At 39.9% G+C, this 22,840-nt stretch overlaps 1 pseudogene; it reads left to right on the top strand.

The window, feature by feature from the left end:
* Positions 1–17,383: 17,383 nt before the first annotated feature.
* LOC148506686 (5S ribosomal RNA) lies at positions 17,384–17,502 on the top strand (annotated as a pseudogene).
* Positions 17,503–22,840: the final 5,338 nt, after the last annotated feature.

Here is a 22,840-nt window from a genome sequence, read left to right as displayed (position 1 = left end):
ATGTGATATTGTTTTGTTTTCCAACAGGTGATTTAGGTTATGGTTGTTGCTCCTGGCTTCTGAATCCATTGACACATCCGCAGACTCCTGCTGAGCATAACTATGAGGAGATACATAGATATATTATATAACCTATCCAAAGTGTCCAATATTGTTCTCTGCTGCTTTCTATTTCATAATCTAGCATTAAATCAACTGGTTATCCAGATTATACAATAAACAATGAGCAGGTAAGGGTTTTGTTACCAAAGAGTTACTCTGTGAGTTCAGAAAGTGGAATGCAGAGTAGGGCTACACTTATCACCGATTATTTCAGCTATATTGTTAAACTGTTTGATTTTGACCCTTAAAAATGTTTTTTGTTAATTATACACACACCACAGGCACACACACAGAAACACTGACAAAGATCAAGCTTCAAATACAATAACAATACATCAATTGACAAGATAAAACTCTCAAAAATCTCTTTTTGAGCACCTACAGTATATCAAATCCCCTCTCTCCTGCTAAAGACATCTCCCTCCTCTCTCACCACAAAACTCTCTTTCAATATTCTTGGTTGTGTGCCAGCATTTTTATGAGTTTCTGATGCTTACAGTGCATGTGATATATTTTGCCCAATAGAAGTACATAAGGGAGTGTTGTTTTATAAAGCTAAGCTATTGAATTTTCAGGAATGTGTAACCTGTGAAACTAATGCTGAGACAACCACATAGCAAGCAAAAAGTGAGACATTTAGAAAGTCTTAATTGAAGTGTTATATTTTCCACAAGATAGGTCACAAAGCCAGCAACGGTAAGCAGAGAAAAGAGTTGTGTGCAGAGCAAGAAATGTGATGTTAAAGATCAGTAATCCCTGAGTGTCACAGATAACCACAGAAAATACTCTTGGTATATATCAATTCAGGTGCAACAAGAAATTTCTGCTGCAATGAGAAGTGGTTCACCAAGATAAGTGAGTGTGACCTTATCAGAATCAAGGGAATTGGCAATCAAATAATGACATCTGCAAAAGTTGATACAATTAAAACTTGTTTGAGAATTTGATCGAGAACAAAAGTCAGAAAAATACTAAATGTACTTTATGTACCAGAGATGGGAACAAATCTTATTGCCATTAGTTTCTTGGAACAGAGAGCCCACAGCGTTCAATTCACCAAAGGAAAGAGCAATGTGAGAAACAGAAGTGGGACAATTATCTCTACAGGCACAAGGTGCTAGCAAATGTACAGATGTGTCCTTGCACATCTTTGCTACAGTCATGACAAACAGCCACTATTGGCGCACCTGGTCCCAAGCGACTTTACTAGTGCCAGGTGTCTTTTTTGCATCTTTTTTTAATCAAAAATGTGTCTTTGTCTCAATGTGATCATGAAGCACCAGGATATTGTGCTGATTAATTTAATATGTGACACTTGCATATCTGTGTGTGAATGAGTCTATGAATCACCATATGAAGTGCTATGATGCAGCAGCCATGGCTTTTTCCACTCCAAGTTCCATATACAGACTCAGATATTCAACTGTTACATATAAAATTAATCAGCACAGTCTCCTGGTGCATCCTAGTCACTTTGCATTGTGACTAAGATGCATTTTCCACAAGCAGAGTTTCACGGGACCTGGCGGCTCACTCATGAAAGGAATAGCGTGCTGCGTGGCATATTGAGGACAGATGTAGATGGTACAATTGTATGTCCTTAATACACAATACTGCTATGCAATGATGACAGCTGATTCACAGTGATTGGAAATCTGGCATAGAAGATTTGATTACCTTGGATACAACAGTGCCCAAAAGCTGCAGAATTGAATGGTCACAGCAATGTCAGTGACTAACACAGAGAAATCTGTGTGAAAGCTGCATATTTGGGAAACTGAGTCATCAACTATTTCCAAAGTCAACAAATAGAGCTACATCACCTAAACTAGTACATTCAGATGTATGTGGACAAATGGAAGTAAGGTCTGTTAGTGGATACAAATACTTTGTGACATTTATAGATTATAAGAAGATTATAAGAATGATTAATGTATATTTCATAAAGGAGAAATCTGAAGTACAGTAGCAAAGAAAATTGCAACTACAAAAAACTTTTAGAAAACCAAACAGGCCACAGACTCACAGTTCTGAGATATGATAATGATGGAGAATATCTTAACAGAAAGGTGAAACATTTATTGAGAAAATATGGAGCATCAGTTGACCATCACTTATAGTGCTGAGCAAAACGATGTTAGTTAACGAGCAAACTGCGCACTAGTGGAGAATGAAAGGTATGCTGAAGGTTGCAAATCTAGAAAACAGTTTTGCGTGGAAGCGATGTCAACAGCAGTTTACTTAAACAACCGTTCTCCAACATTTGCCCTAAAAGACATTACAACAATTGAGGCCAGGTCAAAAAGAAAGCCAAGCGTGAAACACATAAGAACATTTGGAAGTACTACTCATGTCCATATACCAAAAGAGAGAAGATTCAAAGTCAATAAAATGCGTAATGCTTGACTATTGCCATGAAAGTAAGGGTAATAGATTATGCAATTCAAGTACAAGAAAACTTGTTAAGTCAAAGGACATTATATTTAAAGAGATTATACAATTTGAAGAGAAACTGAACTTTGACATGCAGAGCACATATGTGTCATTGGACATACCAGCAGCTGGAGACAAATCTGAACCAGAGACTACCAGCGTTGAAGTTCAAACACAGCAAACATAATCTGCTAGAACAATTATCAGCAAATCTCCCAGAAAATATAAAAAATAAGCTGAAAATAAGCATTCAGTGTACCTCAAAAAATTAAAAAGTCTAAGTCAAAGACCAATTGGTGTAAATGGAAGTCTAAAATGGGAAAAACACTTTTCAAAAGTTATATGTCAAGAGACTGTTGAGGCTTATATAGTAAGTGAGATGTACTTTGCTAGTTCCAGTCAAGAAGGCCAAATCAAGATTACTTGACACGTTGATGTTCTTTTTATATGTATAACCTCACTTTTTTCACAGCTTTCTACATGAAAGCTTTATGTGTAAGTTTGTGTAATGGAGTAGCTTGTAGCAAGGGGGGTGTTAGAAGTGGAGTGTATACTGTACAGTCTTCAACAATATAACTCCTCAAGGGATACTTGATTTCTCTTACCAAGATGGCTACCAATACTGTAACTGTGTATGTGCGATATAGAGGAGGACGGCTTTTCTCCCGTAAACTCATGAGACCTGACACAAGTACAGTACCTGCATTTGCCTGCACTGTTACTGCAATACCTGAGACAGTCATAGGCTGATGAGCTGCCTAACTCTGTTCCGCTACAAGCTCCGCCTCATGCTCTGTAAATCCAGTGTAACAGTGAATATGGCAGTACAAACCTACTATTCAATAAACCACACAACCTGGTTAAGTTTAACTGGACTTGTGCCCTGGATTAATTACATATCCACTGGGTACACAACTCTGCTAAACCACCAAATTGTACACACATTTCCAACATTTTATATAATTTACAGGTAACATGCTGCACCACACAATGAAATATTTCCTTCTGGAGCAACAAATATCCCATTGACACATCGGACGGCTTAAGGAGTACTGCCCAACATAAAAGAATACAAACACCGGAGCCTGACATTTGTCTTCAAGTGGCACGATTATTTTACAGGTTGATATACAATCATCTGCTCAGTACTACATAAGACCAATGCTTATATTCATTACTACAGCTGCTCCAACTGGAGGATTTATCAGGAGGTTCCCTATTATAGTGTGTGCAAGCCAGGGAACCCCTGTAATATTGCCTATTAGACATTTATCATTAGGTAACCTTTATTTTTATACTTAGTTACGGCTTCTGTAAAGTTTTTGAGATACTCAATTTCTTCTAACTATTCAATTAAATTGATAGTGTTGTGTCCACAATATACAATATTGTTATATTGTTTATATCTAGAAATTGGTTTAATATGTACACAATGTGTTATTAATAAACTGCAGTTTAGATCATTTTATTGATTGTATTGTTTTAATACATTTATGTTTACAATAGTTTTTGGGATTAATGTGTGTTAATATTAGTGCAGACATCTATATTTTCCTTATTGTCAGTTAGACATACCCTGGTTTAACTTTCTGCCTGGAGGACTACTGCTCCCAGCATGTCCGCTTGCATCTCATATTGAGAGCCACATTAACCCTAACTGGTTGTGTTTGCTCTTAGGTTATGGCCCAGCAGCCACGTACATAATCCCCAAACTAAACATTTCTCTAACCACCAGGCTAATGTAAGTGAGATCTGTACCAAGGCTCTACTCGTGCATGAATTTGGCTGCCAAAAGTCCAGATACCCTTGGTGTGTAACACGCCGATACCTAGACCAGCAAAGCTGCAGATGACAAAGAACAAGATGATCTGAGTGAGTACAACAGACCATTATTCACCTGTATGATAGAGATGTACAATGCAGGGATCAGAGACATAGTTAAAGTGAAATAAGTTATGGAATGTCACTAGTAATCCTGTGATAATCCACATTGTAAAGATGCAGATAGAGCTAGTAGTGGAATCACATGTTTATTCTATTATCCACAGAAAAACTACAGCATATAATATGTGGCTAAATCTGCAAATGGCTTGTAAAGATAAAGGCTTAATGAGAATAAACCCGAGGCACACATTGTATGCAACAATGTTTAGTGCTTGTATGAACATGAACAAATACATAGACAAAATGTTATCCATCTCTCAGCCGTTGACTTTAGTTGACATCACAATAGATTATAAAGAGGTTATTATGGCGATGCTGCAAAATCTTACACAAGAGTATGACTTCTTGGTAGTAGCATTAGAGTCAAGTACTGGTTTGAGTACTATGAAGCTGATCACAGAGACAATACATGCTAAATTATTGCAATGCCAAGAGCATATACCTAATGAAATAAATACTGAAAATTCGGTTCTTTTGTCTAAAATTTCAAAGTACAGAAAACCTAAACTCAGATGTTTAATTGTCACAAGTTGGGACATAAAGCCTCAGATTGCAAATACAATGTTCCTCATTACTTAAATGTGAAAGCAGGAATGAGTCAGCTTTAAATGAAGCAGACAGCCACTGTAAGGGTGGCTGGAATATGGACTCAATAACCCACAAGGCATTTCAGCTATAATGAAAATTGGTTCAAGTCATTAAAGCCGTGTGAGTTAACCAAAGTCTGAGGTTAAGGAGGCAAGGTCCTAAATCCTACTAAAGTTGGGAAAATTACACTATGCTTAAGAGTGAGAGGTAAGGAAATTGACACGAATGTGGAAGACATGTGCCTAACATAGGAACCAACTTAATTTAATTTCCATAAATGTTCTTTAAAGGAGAGGATACAGAGTCCAATTTGCAAAGGGTTGGTGTGTTATGTACAATTAAAGAGGGATTGCTATTGCTGCAGCAACCCTTTACCAGCAACTAAATGCCATAGACACTGTGGTGTGCTGTGCAATGGTTGCTGAGGAATCCACCTAAACAATACAACTTTGGCACAGGTGTTTGGGGCATCTAGGCTATGACAATGTACAGATGTTATGGAGTATAATGCTGACTGGGATGTCAAAGGACAATCCTTAAAGGCCAGCATGTGAGAACTGTGTGATGGGCAAACAAACATGCTGCACATTTCCTAAGTTTGTATCAAGAGCACATGTGCCATTGGAGCTAGTACATACAAACATTTGTGGACCAACAGAGGTTAAATCCATTAGTGGCAGGCATTAATTCATGACAGTCATCAATAATACTACAGGGGTGACACATGTTTATTTCCTAAGAAACAAAAGTGAAGTAACAAGTAAGATCAAAGAGTACAATAATCTTGTTGAAAACCAAACAGGTCACAAGTTGAAAGTTCTAAGATCTGACATGGTGGAGAATAAGAGATTAGAGAGTTAGCTAAGTATCTGAAAGAAGATGGCGTAGAGCATTAGCTAACTACTGCCTCTACACCAGAACAAAATGGCATCAATGAAAAAGCAAATAGAACAATAGTTGAGAAAACATGAGCTATGCTGAATGATTAAAATCTCCACAAGAAATCTTGGCTGTTTACCTTGAAAATCGATCACCTACAGTGGGAGTCAAAGAGAAGACACCATTGGAAGTGAGGACTGGAACAAAGGCAAATATCAGCCCTGTATGTGTATTCAGAACTTACACTCATGTACCCATAGCGAAAAGACAGAAACTTGATTTCAAGTCCATTGAGTGCATCATACTGTAATCAGAGCAAAGGTTTCCATCTTTGGGACCCTTACAACAGAATACTCAAACTATCACAGGACTTTGTGTTTCAAAAGACAGCTTTAGTTAACAGAAGTATTCTAAAAGCCACAGGGATCTGTGTTGCTGGATATGTCTGCATCTGAAAACATGTCAGCAAGTGAAGTGGCAAAAGTATACAACCATCTGGGGAACAGGAGTTCTTAGAGGAGCAACAAGGGGAAACCTCCAAGAACATTTAGTGAGGAGTTTGCTGGACTGGGTTTGGGTTGACCCCACCTCTCCTGAGATCCCTGACCTGGGCTAACTAGTTTGAGGTGTTAATGTTTTGACCAGGGTGACCCGGTGAAAGGGTCCACTGGCTGTGGCATTGCACTCTGGCTAGTTGAGTCTGGTGCTAGTTTTAAAAATATGGGGACCCCCACACCATTTTTTCCCCGAATTTTAAAACCAGGACTGGCTTAGAGAGCCCAGTGCTGGTTCATAAAATATGGGGGAACCCTACATGCTTTGTCCCCCGTATTTTTAGAACCAGGATTGGCTTAGGAGCCCGGGGCTGGTTATGCTTTGGGGAAAACCCACATCAATATTTTTACAATGAACCCTTTATTTTATGAATTTTTACACACAAGCAGCCTACATGTATCTCACTGATATGTGCAGGCTGTTTAATCGGTAGTGTTTGGCTGCGGACAGACTCAGGAAATTCGGGGAGAAACACGATCACATACACCATCGAAAAACATGATTCAGCAAAACACGATTCTTGGTAAATTTGAGTGTTTCAGCCACCAAAAGTCTCCCATGTTTCAGCGATGCTGATCGTGTTTCAACTTGAGCAATCTAGGACCAAACACGATTCATAGTAAATTTACCCCCCAGTGTCTCTGCACATCTTTACTCCCTGATGTTCCATCCGGATGGTCGGACCTAGGATACTCACAGCATACAGAGCCATATAGGGCCACAATACCGAACAGCAAATACACTGTATCACCACCACTAGTGTATAGGGCACCAGTACTACCATCCGCCACTGTATTCACCGCAATCACACCTGCCAGCACCAACAACTGTATTACATATTTAACACCACATGTAGCTTATAAAATGTTTTAACTTTCAGTCTAAAGGACTACTGCTCCCAGCAAGTCTGCTTGTATTAGTGATTTGGTGACACATTAACCCTAACAGGTTGTGTCACACTATCATCGCTTACACTACTGCTAATAATTTGAACCTGCCATAAATTCAGCTGGCCAGTCACAGGATTGCTGTGAACAACATCACTGGGGATGTTACAAAGTCTTACAAGATATTTTGAACCTTTGATTTAGTGTCAGATTGTGATGGTCAAATCAATTTGGAGACAGTACCTTATTTCCTATCTCCCTAACTATTAGAAAATGCAATCCTAAGTGTTCTATATTCTATGGGTTTCTCCTGTTTTATTTTTAAACTGTATCTTACAACATATTGTATGTCTTACTGTAAAGTGATTTTTGTTTCTAAGCACTGTACTGTTTTGTTTATTAAATCTAAAATGCAATAAGTGTGTACTTATGTTCTAAACAAATTAATTAACCTCTTGAAGATTAATATAGCTAGGCCCAATTAAATGTCAATGCTAGACTACAAAGTATTTAACACAGTCAGGGAATTATTAACACTTCACCACTACATATCATAGAGTGTACTGTGTGTGGCCATGTGTGAACAAATTAGGCTCTCGCTGACCTAAATAATTGTGAGTACTGGCAGTGTGATGAGTAATAAGTCTATGTGAGAATACTGTTTGGGATTTTTTAATCTAATATGTACCTTAAGCTGTGTACACACTAGGTCGACAGGTCGGCCTGTCTGATGATTGGTAAGTGCATACAAACCTCCCAATCGTCTGCCCGATATGCCGAGCATGACATCACAACTGGACAGGCATTTACGTAACTTTGCCCGCCCAGTTGAGCTGTATCTCAGTGTCGGGTCTCTGCAACATGTGTACGGGTGATCAGCGGGTCACCCGTACAGACCAGCAGATGACCGATATATCTTTCAGGTATATCGCCCATCTGCTGTGCTTCAGGGCCAAACTGATATGTCTGAAAACAATGTTGTCCACAGACATATTAGGTGTATACACTCGCCCATGTGCTATAGATATATCAGCCATTCAATGGAACGGACGATATATCTATCAGTGTGTAGCCAGTTTAAGTGATATGTGGCTCATAGATTGAGCACTGAAATATTGAGGAAATCTTACAGTAACATCCACAGTGCGGCACTCACTGAGTGTTGTCCACAGGATCTAGTCCCTGACAATGATGATGAACAGGGCCGTAGCTAGGGTAGTGCGGCCGATGCCATCGCACAGGGCACCACAGGTTAGGGGGCGCTGTTTGGGCCTGTCAAATTTCTATTTATTATCATTCTTACTTGTAGCTTCCTCTTATTTCATCCCCAGCATCTCCTGCCCTTTCCCATCTCTTCCCTGGCCCTTCCCCATGAAGCCATGGCCCTTTTTTGGGTGCATTATGTCCCTTTGAAAAATGAGGGGGGCGCCAATGGTGTTTCTGGCATAGGGCACCCAAAAGTCTAGTTACTGCTCTGATGATGAATACTGTATTGTTAAAGTTGTTTTGTTAAAGTGTCTTAATTATTGACATACTGTATCCACTTTTTTAAAGTTATCCTTTTGAAACTGTTAACTATTGAACACTAATGTGAATACTCCCATAATTATGTGACAATGTATCCCTGATTAAAGCAAGCTTAATGGCTGTGAAGCTAAATGTTTCAGCATTCTCTTCCAAGCATTAAAATGTTTGATAATGCTATGAACATTTAGATTAAAAACATACAATATTTTACCATCCTCCACGTGCATAACTAATTCTTTTATTTTGAAATTATTATGTGTACACTTTCTTGCTGATGTATTGATGAGTAGGAAAGGGGCACATTATTACTTTACCCAGGATTTCAGCTGGCATTCTTTGAGGCATTTTATCAGTCAATTTCATGAGATATTCATTAATGAGATACGTTAATTAGATGATCCATCTGACAGTGAATGAATTATTCTCTGTAGACAAAATTACATCATTTTAATTAGTCTTTCTCCACGTAATTTGCTTCTTTTCAAACCATTAGCAAGGACACATTAATTGCAGGTAATTAATATTCAAATGAATTGATTGTTCCTGTGTTTCTCACTATTAAAGTAGACCACACACTCTTTCATTACTTTACATGTGGCCACTGCCTTCTTAAGAAACAAATTAGTATCGCAAATCAGAGAGACCAGTTCATTTGTGCATGCAAGATACACTATCATTTCTGAATAATGCATTACATCCAATTATGAGCTATTCTATTCTACCTTAAGGGGGTGACGAATTCCTTTCAGTAATAATCTCCCAGCCCCTTTGTTCTAATGGTGTTAAGAAGATGAAAGCACTTACCCACAGCAACAAATCTTAAATTAGCTTTGCTTAACCTAGTACATGTTAGACTAATACCCCTTTACACAAGATCTAAAACCTGGGTTACTGCAGGGTTAACACGGGTAGCTCCTTGGTGTAAAAGGGGACAGGGTTGGATCCAACCCAGGTAACTTGCCAGGCTTTAACGCAGGAATAACCCGTGAAACCCTGCCGTGTAAACGGCGCAATCCGGGTCACGGTGACCGGCCTGGCTGCCGATTGGCCGGCTTCAGTGGCGCTTGGAGATGACGTCATCTCCAAGCATCCACTTCAACGCAGACTTGGCTCCGGTGTGAACGGCGCCAACCAACTCAGGAATATCCTGCAACGGCACCTGGGAAATTCCGGATCTGATCCGGACTGGAACCCTGTTCCAACCTCCGGGTCAGACCCGGAATTTCGGTATAAAAACAGTACAATAAAATGTAAATGTATGATTGCTTATGCATCATGCAAGGTTTTACCTATCTCAGGGGTTTATTTACTAAATGGCAGCTTTTCAAAGTCGACGATTATCAACATTTTTGCTCACAGAATTTAAAACAGCAATGTTGCAAAACACACCAGTTTTTTCACTTAATAGTATTGATGTTAAAAATTCGTCAGGCAAAAATGCGAATAATAGTAAATAGTATATGCAAATATAGTAAATAAGCCCTTAGCAATAGTTGATCTACATTAAACTCTGTATTCCAAGCCTGTCACATTACTGCCTATATAATACATTTCTACAGGGTCACAATGTGGCATTCTTGACAGGAAGGCATTGATTGGCGTTGAATGTATTTTACATTTGAGTCAATACATTTAGTCTATTTTATAAAATAAAAGTGAAAAGATGGAATGTGACATGTAGCCGGCATCTTCTTGCTGTAGGTCATCCCTTACCATATTTGCCTTACTCCTTCTTGCAATGGATGAACGGAGTGAGATAAATTATACGAAAAATAAAGTTATTTACAGCTTTTTTTTGTAAAATCATCATAAAAATGTATCATGTTTATAGCTACTGTACCTTCTGAAGTAATTAGCACAAAACACATTTATTTACTCAACTGCTTAATAATGAGTATTTAGGGAGCCTCTGTAATAATTAGGAAAATATGTTGAAAGGTCGAGATACAGTTTTACTTTCATATTGCCTCCTCTTCACCCCTTTATGATGTCATGTGGTGTGGGACATGCTATGAGTCAGGTAATGAGATTAATCATTACTTTGTAACATGCTGGACCACTCTCTTCTCCTCTGTGTACCAAAATACTCTTTGATCTCTAATGCAAAGGAAGTCTGCTTTTCACTATTTTTGACCAGTATAGGATAATAGGTATCTGCATAGAAGATCAACAATAAAAAAGTTGACACCCAATAATCAACATGCAATGGGTCGACAGGGACAAAAGGTTGATTGGTTGATTGACAAAAGGTCGACAGTGCAAAAGGTCGTCATGTTCAAATGGTTGACATACAAATGGTCAACATGTTTTTTATGTTTTTTTTCAACATTATTAAGGTTAGGGTTTTAGGGTGAGAGTAAGGGTAAGGCACTTGGGGGAGGGTTATGGTTAGGCTGCCGGAGAGTACAATTAGGGTTAGGCACTAGGGGAAGTTTTAGGGTTAGGCTAGAGTTAGGTTTAGGCACTAGGGGGAGGGTTATGCTCGGCCATCCTGAGCAACCTGAAGATTACTAAGATGGCCCATGTTCATGCAAGTGATCTGATGTTGCGTCTTTAATAATCCGCCTAGATCTGATATTTAATTGATTATTGGGCAATTGCTTAGATCAGATATTTAGTTATTTGTTGGGCAGTGAAATGTTTATTTTAAGTGTATTAGGTGTACCACACCAAGGCCCCTTAGGACTCAGGGCCCGCTGGGTGGAACCAGGTGCTACTATTAATGCATTTGCTACCCATGTAGATAAGTCTGACTGTGTCACTGCATTTAAGTATCTGGTAGTTATGTTTAAAAGTTTCACTTACATTACTTTTCAGCACATGTATGTGTTTATGAATGACTCCTTGTTTTCCAGGTCACTTTTACCCACTTAACAACAGCCCTGAATGCTGCAGGACTGTCTCCATATTCAGTCCAACATTTAGAAGTGTTTCCATGCCAAATAATCATGGTTTACTGTATAATATATCTTTTTTTTTTTTTTTAAACCAATATAGTCCAGCACTGACTGTGCTTTCCTGCCTTTTGAATTATTTGCAGTCCAAGGGAAGGTGAGAGAAATCTAAATAAAATTTTTTTTAATCATTTAGAAACATCCCCTTTTCACTAGTACCCGCTGAAAGAATGTATCTGGGCGTCTCAGACTAGCTCTTTGGATTGTTGGACTGGCCGATCAATTAGTTGTGCAGTAACAGTATTTAATTATACATATAAATTTATAAACATAGAAATTATAATTTGAAATGTCCCATTTATAAGTATTATTGATATATATTACCATCAGGAATTATGTACGAGGTTAAAATATGAGATTTGGGAAAGAGTGTTTATTAGTTTCAACACTGCCTATTTTTTTATTATTGACAACCTCCAGAAATTCAGCATCTTAAATGGCAAAAATGATTGCCACTCAGCATTCAGATGCTGAAGTGAAAACTGTCACATCTGGATACAGCAAATGCCTAATAGGATTCGTGCTAATGCACTCCCAATCCTGAATTAATCAGGAGCAAATGAGTAATGGAATTTGAGCTGATGCAATCTACGCCCGGAATTAATCACAGAAGACAGAGTGTAAAAATATTGCTTGAGAGCCATACAAGTGTGAAACTGTTGAGTCCATTCACACAAAAATGTTTTAATTGGCTGATGAAAATGTTAGCGGTGTCTTTAGAGCAAACATTTTTGCTTCTCTAACAAAATGACCAATAAGTGGAGGAAATTTTGGGTATTTAAACAAACAAAGGCTTCCCACTGGTTTTATTGTTTCTTGAAACGCATTCATCTTCAAGTGATATATTCAAAAAGACTTACTCAGGCTTCGATGGTTTGAAGAATTCCCTACACATATCAATAGATCTAATGCTGCACACTATTCACCTGACAGTCATAAAAGCATGGCATAGCACTAATGCTTTTCCTTATTCTAACAATGGTTGCTTGGTGGTCAATTAGGCAAATCTAATTATTGAACAATGGGGAGAGGGAAGCTTTGTGAACTGGAACACATTTAATCTAGGCTGGCATTTTTAGCGCTGCATTTCACAATTTTATGTTTGCAGCTTTAATTGTAGTACATGAAGTAGATAATTAGTCTTTCCCCGTAGTTTTTCCGTCTTAGTGAATGCTTTGTTTGTCTTAGTGAGTGCAGGTTTTATTTGGCAATAAGCACAGTGGCATGTGTAGCCTTTTAAAACAGTGTTAAAGGGACATTATCATGAAATACATGTTTTGATGGTTTATGATTTCATTGGGGGAGATTCAATTCAACGCAAATTGAATAGCGCCGGGAGCAAGCTCCCGCAGCTATTCAATTCAGTGCGCTGTGTGGTCAGAGAATGCTGGTTATCGCGCCTTAACAAGGGTGTTAAGGCGCGTTAACCGGCAATCTCTGACCAAAGTGCCGTGGGCACGCGACTGTTAGCACCGCGCTAAGCAGAAAAACAGTTGCGCACCCGGTACTTTGGTCGAATTTCTCCTCGCATCCCCAGGGGGGTGCGAGAAAAAATCCTTAGCGCGCCCAAACAGCGCAGTTTATTGAATAGCTTTGGGACCTCCCTCCCGCGACTATTCAACATTGCGTTGAATTGAATCGCCCCCTTCATTAGGATGCTATAATTTCTGAAATTACAAGTTACATTTAAACTAAAATGTAGCTTTTATCTAATATCTGCCTTCTCCTAGCAAGCAGAAGCTTGGGAATTCCAAGCCACATGATCCTATCAGTCCACGAATCACGTCTACCAATGATTCATGTTTTAGTGGCAACAACCAATAGTGGTAGAGATGCAATTAGTGCTGTGCCCGTTTCTAAGTTAGGGCTATGACTGTGTTGAAATAATGCATTACTTTGCTAATAGGGGTGTTCTAGTATCTGCAGAAAGCAAGAGCTCCAAAGTGGTTCATCCTGTTGAGACTAATGGCTGGCATCCACTAGACGATTTTATCCCTGTCCAACCTCTTGACGATTTTCCCTTGAAGTTTCCCTTGAAATTTGATCTTCCACTCTGAACAATTTGCAAAAGATTTGTAAAAGATATGCAAAAGATTTGCAAAATATTTGCAAACGATTTGCAAAAGATCTAACGATAAACTATGTTGTTTCAATCTGTGATTGAGAGCTTTCAGCTATAGTGGGCAGATAGTGGTTCATCATTTGATCGTTCAGCTTGAACGATGTGTAAACGATTTGTAAGCAATCAAGTGAAATTGACCTGCATGTTCATCGATGGAGGAGACGATCAAACGACCAGCGGGAGCGCGCATCGTACATCGTTAGAAACAATTACTGCACGATTTGCAAACGATGTTCAAACGATGTTTGAACGATTATCGAACGATTTTATCATTATCGTTCAATCGTTCAACTTTATCGTCTAGTGGATACCCCCCTTTACATCTTTCTGGCTAAAAGTTCTTTGGCCTGTTTGTTTTATCTCAAAGATCTCAGATAAGAGAGTAGGTTTAGTAAAGTTTCTAAAAATGGAGAGTGAAGGTGTTGTCCAAAACAACCAGTCAGCTTCTGTCTATAATTTTCTAGCATGCAATCTAGAAATGTTTAGAAATGTGTGCTGGACCATTTTGCTGGATTTGGATTTGGTTCATCGTCCGGCTTTGGATTTGGATTTGGATTTGCCAAACTGCGGTGACAGGCTTTGAATTTGGATTTGGATTTTTTCATTAACCTCAATAACATTAATTTCCAGTCATTTATAGTCAATTTAGACCACCTCACAACTTATAATATTGTTTTCAACATTATTGACCAAAGGTTGCAGTGAGCTGACTGGTTACTAAGCGACAAAGCAGCGGCGCAGCGGCACAGACACCACAATTCAAAGCAAATCTATGAAACATTGCCACACAGCAGTGGCAGAAATGAAAAGTAGTGCACCCACCCAGAGGGGTGCGGCCAGCAGAATCACAGTACTTGTTTACATAGTGGGCTATGGCCCAAGGAGTCACAGTGCACAACCTTATTCACATTCCATCACATAGTGCCCCTGATTCACCATAAAGTAATGTCTCTTATTTATGTTACGACACACAGTAGTGCCCCTTTTACACAATGCCCACAGTAGTGCCCCTTTTACACAATGCCCACAGTAATGACCCTTTTACACAATGCCAACAGTAGTGACCCTTATACACAAAGTCCACAGTAGTAATGCCCCTTATACAATGCCCATAGTAGTAGTGCCACATACAATGTTCCCAGCAGTGGTGTCCCTTACACAATGGCCCCAGTAGTGGTGCCCCGTATGCAGTCCCCTTAGTAGTACGGCCCCCTATGCAGTGCCCCAGTAGTAGTAAGCCCCCCAGTAGTATGCCTCCCACTAGCATGCCCCCCAGTAGCAGTGCCCCCAGTAGGAGTGCCCCCATTAGCAGGCCCCCAGTAGTAGTGCCCCCATTAGCATGCCCCAAGTAGTATGCCCCCCAGTAGTATGCCCCCCAGTAGCAGTGCCCCCAGTAGTAGTGCCCCCATTAACATGCCCCCAGTAGTAGTGCCCCCATTAACATGCCCCCAGTAGTGGTATGCCCCCCATTAGCAGGCCCCCAGTAGTAGTTCCTCCATTAACATGCCCCCAGTAGTGGTATGCCCCCCATTAGCAGGCCCCCAGTAGTAGTATGCCACCCCTTAGCAGGCCCCCAGTAGTAGTATGCCCCTCCTTAGCAGGCCCCCAGTAGTAGTATGCCCCCCCCTTAGCAGGCCCCTAGTAGTAGTAGTATGCCCCCCCTTAGCAGGCCCCCAGTAGTAGTATGCCCCCTAGTAATGCCCCTTTACACACACACATTAAAAAAAAACCCAAAAAACTTTACCTGAATCTGGCTCCCGCCGCTGTCCGCTCTGCTCTGCTGTATAATGCGCAGAGGGAGCCGGAAGATGGAGCTCAGAGTCTGTGTGACTCTCATTGGCTGCTATTACAAACACATAGCTGCCGCTGGTGGCTGTGTGTTTGATCTGTGTAGGGCAGACCGCTATCACAGCGGTCTGCCCTACACTAGAGGAGCCCTGACGTCAGATTCTCTCGCGAGAATCCGACATCAGGAAGCTCCGGCTCTGCCTCGAACGGGTATCCGAGTCAGGCAGGGAACAGCGTTTGGGTGAACTCGGATCCCCTATGTTCGGAGCGGTTCGGATTCCACAGAATCCAAACCGCTAATCTCTAGAAATGATAGCTACAATCTGATCCGTTGCTATGGACAACACCTCCACTTTCCATTTTTAGAAGCTTTAGTAAATCTATCCCTCGCTTTTTATATTTTTTACCCATGTACGAGCATTTTATATTGTATGTTTGAAAATAAATTGCTATATGTTTACTAGAGATGTGCGGTTCAGTTCTCCAGAAATACAAATCCACCCGAATTTCATAAATCCAGAAAATAGCCAAATCTCGGTTTTGATCTCCTGAGGAGATCCGGATAGATCTGAGTAGTAGTTGTGATCTTCCCCTGGTTCGGAATTCAGATATTAAATCTAGATTTTGTGTTTTGGATTGCAAAAATTACATGATTTTAGCTGTTTTGAAAAACTTTTTATATATTTTTATTTTTTGTAATCCAGATCCAAAACCAAAACACTTGAGGGTAGTTTTGCAAACCCAAAACACGAAGATGAATCCAGATCCAAAACCAAAACACAGGCGTCAGCTCACATCTCTAATGTTTACATGGGATGTAGTCAGCATCCCGTCATGCGGGATGCTATTTGTCGAAATACTGGTGCCGAAATCTGGCAACATGAAGGTAAGTGTCGGGGGTTAGGGGTAGGGTTAGGCTTAGGCACCAGACAGGGGGGGTTAGGGTTAGGCACTAAGATAAGAGGTTAAGGTTAGGCACTAAGGAGGGAAAGTCAGGGTTAGGCACCAGCGAGGCAGAGGTTAGGGATAAGCACTAAGGGGGAGATCAGGATTAGGCAGGGAGGGTCAGAGTTAGACACCGGCAAGGGGGAGGTTAGGGTTAGGTACTAAGGGGGGAGGTTAGGGTTAGGCACTAAGACAGGAAGTTAGGCACTAAGGAGGTAGGGTTAGGCAAAGATGAGGGGGAGGTTAGGCACTAAGGGAGGAGGTTAGGGTTAGGCACCAGGGAGGGAGGGTTAGAGTTAGGCACCGGCAAGGGGAGGTTAGGGTTAGGCACTAAGGGGGGAGGTTTGGGTTCGGAACTGGGGAGGGAGGGTTAGGGGTAGGAGTAAGGGTTAGTCTTACCTTACTTACCTATGGGTGTCAGGATTCTGACTGTTGGGATGCCACAGTCAGTATTCTGATCAACGGCATCGCAACCGCCAAGATCCCATAACCGACCCGTTTACAGTGTAACACTATTGCTGCTTTTTGTTAAATTTGAGGTATATCAGTTTAGGCTAATGTTTGATAGTATCATTCATCTTGGAAATGTTTGTGGACATGATAATCCTACATTTTTTGCTTTAACCATGTGCAGGTGCGATCACCATTTCCCCCATTATATCTGCAGCCATGCGCTACTTGATCTGCCCATTCTTGTCTGATCTTGGAAGCTATAAAGTAATAGGCCTGGTTAGTACTTGGATGGGAGACCACTTGGGAATACCAGGTGCTGTAGATTTAAAGAGAATAACTGGGATTAGAATGCACATGGTGGAGCATTTCAAAATCACTCAATTGTGCTCCAATTAGAACTTGTGATAGGTCACCATACTGTATGACTAAATCAGAAATTACAATCTTTGGTGTTCAGTATAAAATTCATTTAACGATATTTCGCCAGATATTTTCATTAGATTGGTGATAATGTGTTATCTACTTTTTGCAATACTAGTTTTCCTATGATGGTGACTTATGTATAACACTTGTTAGTATCCATGTTTTGTGTGGTGTACCTAAGCATTTTATTGACATAAAATAAAGGTTATATATAATTGTACATTTGTTTAAATAAGAGTGTCCCAGCAACTAGCCCTTCTTTTCCCTCCTTTTTGTTTAAACGTATATATTAAACTGGGCTTTGGGAGCACCCCACAAATATTTGATGATACATTTAGTATCTAAATGATAGATGGTTGGTTTATAGCATTAACTATCATTGTTCAAGTATTGTGCGGAATCTAACCCTTTTTCTGGACTGGTATTTCTAAGGATAACCCTGATATTTGAGCGCTGAGTGCTTGATGGTCAGTACACTAAGGATGGTATGGTGTACTATAATGATGATATTTTACCAATATATGTGAACTGACCCAGAGGGCTGTGTGATCTGGGGGTGTGTCTTGGTATTAATTGATGTGGTATATACGTCAGCTTCATTGGTGATGGTATTCACTTCTCATTTGGCTGTCTGTTGATTTATTCCTGCTGCTTAGTCCTGATGATGGTCCAGCTAGGACCGAAACTACAACTATGTATTTTATCTCCTACCTATGAGTGGTAATTAAATTTCGGATCTTTTTTTCATAAATCTGCTGAGTGCCGATTCTATTATAAGTCTTCTATTCATGGACTTTATGTCTTTAAATTGAGCACCCCATAATACTGACTATTGTTGTGGAGTGCAGAGAATTTGGAATATATATATATATATATATATATATATATATATATATATAGCAAAAAGGAGACAGCGGCACTCACGGGACCTCCAGATAAAGATTCAAACACAGCAGTGTAGTAGATTCAACGTTTCAGTCAGAGAGGACTTTTATCAAGAACATAAAAATGAAACAGTGTACATACCTTTATTGGACTCAACTCATGTGGTGATGTGCTGCATCCGCACCTCCTGTCCGTCTCCGGTTGGATGACGTCATCAGCGTGCGGCCGGCGCGTCCTAGTGCACGTGGTGACACCCGGCATATGAGGCTGCCATGATGACGCTCACATCCCGGTGTCACTCACAGGATGGTGGGCGGGATTGTGTATGAGTAACCTAGGTAACAAAGTGTAACATCAATACGAGCATGTATAAATGGCAAGTATAGTGTGTACAGAGTGTATTATACCAGAACGGGTACTGTGATATTAATACACAATTAAAGGGACATATGAAGTGTTAACCAATAACATAAAAACAGATAACATAAAGAACATTTAAAATACAGCAAACATAATGATAAGGCACTGGCTGTTCAAAAGCACCAAGATCCATCTTGAATTAGATGAAACAACGCATATGGTATAAAGAGGATTACCGATCTATAATAATGAATTGAGAAACAATTCCACGTCTCAGGTAGAAAAGATCATGGTGACCGTGTCACCATAGGTTCAACTAAGAAGAGGGAACATGGTATTCCAGTAAAGCATTGATTTGGAATACAAGGTGTTGTAAATCAATCAAGGCTTCCAAGATCGGACAAGATCGGGCTTATAGTGTATGTATGGTTGTAAAAAATAATGATGAAAAAAGGAATTTCAAGAGCCTCATTCAACCACTTAGAGCATCTCAGGTAAGTACCAGATCACTGCCAGGTAATGGGAGTTGGTCAAAGGTCGAAAATTGTCATATGGTAAATAGCAAAATCCTCTTAACCATTTGCTGTACAAACAAGTAACGCAGTACGAATAGATCAAAATAGATGGACAGGCAGGTAGAGTAGCATATAACAATAAAAAGACAGTATTTTGCAAAAGAAATACTTCCTGGACCTGATTGTTCTGGTTATTGAAGAATCAGGCAGGGAGCTAAACTGTTTAAAAGAAAAAATTAAAACCTTTGAAACTACACACAAATCAGCTTTTTCAAGTGACGCTTCCACAGACTGGGGCACTAAACTAAATATTCAAATTAATGAATATAAAAAAGAACTTATAAAATACAAAAAAGAAAAACTATCCATGGTCAATACCGACTACCAGGAACACCGCGTCTATTCCTGGGTGACAGGTAGAGCACCACCTAATCGGTCACAAAGTAACAGAGGCCCTGATTCAGAGCCAGACGCTCTGAAAAAGTGCTTGCTCTGAATCAGGGCGTTTTTTTTTTTTGTGTGGCATCATGACCATTGGGCTTGCGACGAGACCCTTGTGGTAGTGTACTGTGGTAGGATTGCCCGTCGCTAGCTGGGTCTCGCGCATGCTCACGACGGAGCCGGCTCCATCGCGCGCATGCGCTGTGGGCCACCATCGACCCGGTTGCGAGCGCTCGCCGCTTGCGACCGGGTCTGAATCAGGCCCAGATTTAATAAGTTTAGAACACACATTGATACCAATCAATCTAGTGCAGCCAATTCCACCCAGAGTGACACAGATAATTTTCCTACACCAGTGTCCCAGAAACCCCCTTTAGAGGTGTCCACGCGTGCACAAAAAGGCGGAGGGCCCGCACGCGATGTGGTAGGCAAGGAGAAGGGAGAGGAAAAAGACCATACAAAAAGAGAACATAATTGTTAATTTATCTAGAAGATCCATCTCTGACAGCGAAATGAGATTACTCAACAAAGGATTATCTTTTGTGCCAACATGTAAATTGATAACTTTACATGGAAAAAAGATCTTTGGTATTTACACCGCAATCTTAAATTAAAAGAATTCTATGCAGGAAAAGAACCTGAGAATGCCACTTACTCTAAAGGGCCTGTAGACAAAAAGTCTACTTTTGAACCCCAGTCCTTCAATGCTTCAATTAAAAGTTTCATTAGATTACTTGACCATCATGTCTCAACTGAAACTAAAATTAGACCCAAAATGTACCATAATCTCACAACAGATGAATATCAAGCATTACAGTCCTTGAGCAAAGACACAAGTATTGTTATCTGCCCGGCGGACAAAGGGGGTGCAGTGGTCCTTCAGGACACTGTCACCTGTAAAAATGAAGTTTATAGGCAATTACAGGATCTTTTGGTCTATGAAAAATTAGAGAGTGACCCCACTAATATTTATAAACTTGAACAAGATCACATATTGCATGAACCTGTAGCCAATAAAAGGATTGACACTAACACCAGTAAATATCTCAAAACTGAGAAACCTCTTGTACCACTTATATACGCACTACCCAAAATCCATAAATCCTTGGAATCACCATCTGGATGTTCTATCATATTCACCCAAGGATCTCTTTTCAGTACCATTTCAAAATTTTGGGATTTTTATTTACAATCCCTGATTATTAATGAACCTAGATTTCTTAAGGACACCAATACCTTTTTGGAAAAACTGCGGCAGTTGAACCATCTTCCAAGTGACCTTCTGCTATGCACCATAGATGTAGTTTCTTTGTATACCAGTATCCCGCATACACAGGGCCTGGAATACATGACTACCTTTTTACAATTCAAACATGACTACACAGGACCGGACATTAAACTTTTCATTTCACTTTTGGAAAAAACGCTTACCAGAAACTATTTTTTCTTCGACAATTCATTTTTTGTACAGAAAAAGGGATGTGCTATGGGGTCTCATGTAGCACCTGCATTCGCAAATGTGTATATGTTCACTGTTGAAAATAACTTATTTTTACTTAATTCTGAATTCAAAGATCATCTGGTATATTACATTAGTTATATAGATGACATCTTTATGTTATGGTCTGGGACTATTCAACAATTCTCAACAGCCATGTTTAATATCAACTTGAAACATGAACATATCAAGTTCACATATGAATGCAGCCCCGACAAGGTCCATTACTTGGATATTGACATCACGTGGACGGGTACTTCCTTCATTACGAATCTTTACACTAAACCAACTGATTGTAACACCCTATTACATGTGGGAAGTCATCACCCTACATCTTTAATAAGAATTTTTACAGATAAAGCGTATCACCAGTGACATCAAGATTGCAGAAGAAGAGATGGATCATATGATGATCAAATTCCTGAATCGAGGTTACAAGGTATCAGACCTGTTGAAAGCCAAAATTAAAGCTCTCAAGTATGAGTACCTTCAAAAGGAATCAATTCCATGTAATAGTAAACCACCTACAATGTTCATTACCTAATATAACACCGCAAGCAACTTCATCAACTCAACGGCCAAAAGACTTTGGCCTTTGATCAATACGTCGTGGCCGGTTTATGGTGAAATGATGTTCATTCCATCTGCCCTTCTGGTTGTTGCCGGTTTATGGTGAAATTATGTTCTTTCCACTTCCGGATTATAGCCCAAGCAGTGCTCACTGGAGCATTCAGAAGTTTAGAAATCCTTCTATAACCAATCTTGAAGGTTCCGTGGGCCTCTTCTATGACCTTCCATAGATTATCAATTGGATTTAAGTCAGGTGATTGGCTGGGCCATTCTAGTAGCTTTATTTTCTTTGTGTTTGGGATCATTGTCTTGCTGAAATGTCCACCCTCGTTTCATCTTCAGCATCCTGGTAGATGGCAGCAGATTTTTATCAAGAATGTCTCGGTACATTTTACCATTCATCCTTCCTTCAATCATATGAAGTATGCCAGTACGATATGCTGAAAAACAGCCCCACACCATGATGTTCCCACCTCCAAACTTCACTGTTGGTATGGTGTTTTTGGGGTGATGTGCAGTGACATTTGTCCTCCAAACATGGTGTGTATTATGGCATCCAAAGAGTTACATTTTGGTCTCATCTGACCAGACTATATTCTCCCAGTATTTCAGAGACTTGTCCAAATGTTGTGCAGCAAGCTTTAAACGAGCTTCAACATGCATTTTCTTCAGCAATGGAGTCTTGCATGGTGAGCGTGTATACAGGCCATGGCGGTTGAGTGCATTACTTATTGTTTTCTTTGAAAAAATTGTACCTGCTAATTCCAGGTCTTTCTGAAGCTCTCCACAAGTGGTCTTTGGCTCTTGGACAACTCTTTTGATAATTATTTTCACTCCCCTGTCAGAAATCATGCGAGGAGCACCTGGTCGTGGCCAGTTTATGTTAAAATTATGTTCTTTCTACTTCCGGATTATAGCCCAAACAGTGCTCACTGGAGCATTCAGAAGTTTAGAAATCCTTCTATAACCAA

Source organism: Taudactylus pleione, unplaced genomic scaffold, assembly GCF_031769625.1.
Source record: "Taudactylus pleione unplaced genomic scaffold, aTauple2 ptg000398l, whole genome shotgun sequence".
Lineage (NCBI taxonomy): Eukaryota > Metazoa > Chordata > Amphibia > Anura > Myobatrachidae > Taudactylus > Taudactylus pleione.
This window is presented reverse-complemented; position numbering and strand designations above follow the sequence as displayed.